Genomic DNA, 1,905 nt, shown 5'->3' with positions numbered 1-1,905 from the left:
CACTGTGCGCGGGCCGCTTTTCCCTCGCCGCCCCGCCTTTGGCTTCGTGACGGACTAAGCAAACATTCCTGAAAGCTCGGACGACGACGACCAACGTACCAAGCGCTCCTTATAATATAAATAGATAGATAGATAGATAGATTCTCCACGGTTTTCTTTCGCCTTTATACTTTAGAGTTGGAGTCTTTTATAACTTGAAGTTAAATACCGGTACCTCTATCGTTTAAATACAAATACTGAGTTTTACAATTTTCCAGCTCAACACTAAAAAACCAAAAATGATAAATAATGTGTAAAAACGTTCTCCCCCCCCCCATGACTGAAGTTGCATTGCCAATGTTTCAGCTACTTGACACAGTTACGTAACTTCTTATCTCCTATGTCAGTTAATATTTGATCTCTAATCATGTTGTCTTCTTCTGTAAAGTTGTGCTTCTTAGCTTTTAGTCTTACATCTGTAACAAACTGTTACAGAGATTCCCCTTCCAGCTGCATTCGCCAACGAAAAACTTGCCTTTCTTGTACTTCGTTCTTCTTAGGGCTACAATACTCTTCAAAGTTGACTAGGGTATTTGTAAAATTCTTCGGCGCTGTATGCTCAAACACGAATGTGTTGTGGAGTTCGATTGCTGCTTGTCCAGCTACACGCAAAAGTAATCAGATTTTCTTAGAAGCCTCCTCATACAACGTAAACCTTTGTTTAAACAATCGCCAATTTTGGTCAGCATTACCGTTAAGGCTTAGCTCTTTAGGAGGCGCTAAACCTCCCATGTCTCCTTTTATTGTGGAAAAAATACAAAAGCAGGCGTAGATATAGACAATTCAGACACCATGTATCGTTATTGCTCGCTCCCAGTATAACAGTGATTAAGGACATGTCCTTAATCACTGTTATACTATTCTATAGTTATATTAATTACAAGAAGCTTTAAAAAATTATTTGTTTTATTAACTGCTTATCGGCGGCTGGCTGACGCGTTGGCCCACGGGCAAAGACTATATAACGTTATATAGTCTTTGCCCACGGGCCACATGCTCGCGCAGTGTCAGCTGTTACAAATTATCTGTACAGTGTCGCCATCTATTACCTGAAATCTTTATAACTCAAATATCTAGTCTCTATAGGTGTTGTAATTATATATACAAACTGGGTGATATTTCTTCCAACTCTGTGATAAGTCGTGTAGGGTTGCGCCAGGGCTGTACTTTATCTTCCATTTTTTTGTAGTATTTATAGATGATTTAGCAAATGGGATTGAGGGTCTGAATGTTGGGGCGGTAATACCAGGTTTACACCCGCCATTGAAGGGTCTTAATTTGTCCTGCCTGTTATATGCGGATGATGTGGTTCTTTTGGCTAACTCACCTCAACATATGCAAATTTTGTTAAACGCGTATTCTACTTTCTCGAAGTCTAGGGCCTTGGTTTTCAATATCGAAAAGTCTAATGATTTTCAGAAATACCCCTGACAACCCGGAGATGCAGAAAGCAAATCTCATGCTAAGTGATAGTTCTATGGAGGTTGTTACAAGTTATGCCTATCTTGGGATTACCATTTGCACGGAAAATCATCATCTGGATAAAATGGATAAGCAGCTTCGGTCCAAGGGCAACAAGTTGAGATGGGCAATTAGCAATTTGGCCAAAAACTCCTATAATCAGTACTCCGTAGGAAGAACTCTCTGGAAGAGCGTAGCGGTACCGACCCTCACCTTTGGAAACGAAATTATAACTAGTAGCGGAATTACTACAGAAGCTCTAGATCGTGTACAGTGGGACGTGGGTAGATCTCTTCTCAATGCTGGCCCATTTGCCGCTAATGCTGCTATTCAGGGTGAAATGGGCTGGTCCACTATGGTCTTCCGAGAGTATAGGAGCAAAATTAGATACTTAGGGCGTCTTAA

At 40.8% G+C, this 1,905-nt stretch overlaps 1 long non-coding RNA gene across 2 annotated transcripts; it reads right to left on the bottom strand.

Annotated features, from left to right (window-relative positions):
• Positions 1-361: 361 nt before the first annotated feature.
• Positions 362-857, bottom strand: LOC149922906 (uncharacterized). Of its 2 annotated transcripts, none has more exons than XR_016477390.1 (2): positions 732-857; positions 362-641 (listed from the first exon to the last, which is right to left on the bottom strand). It is a non-coding gene; the product is annotated as an uncharacterized LOC149922906 (long non-coding RNA). The 2 variants fall into 2 exon arrangements; XR_016477391.1 differs by having other exon boundaries at positions 362-629; positions 732-851.
• Between the last annotated feature and the right edge of the window lie 1,048 nt (positions 858-1,905).

This window comes from Leiobunum rupestre, chromosome 11 (assembly GCF_980474605.1).
Source record: "Leiobunum rupestre chromosome 11, qqLeiRupe1.1.hap1, whole genome shotgun sequence".
In the NCBI taxonomy this organism is placed as follows: Eukaryota; Metazoa; Arthropoda; class Arachnida; order Opiliones; family Sclerosomatidae; genus Leiobunum; species Leiobunum rupestre.
The sequence above is the reverse complement of the archived record's forward strand: the minus strand, read 5'-3'. Positions and strand labels throughout refer to the sequence as shown.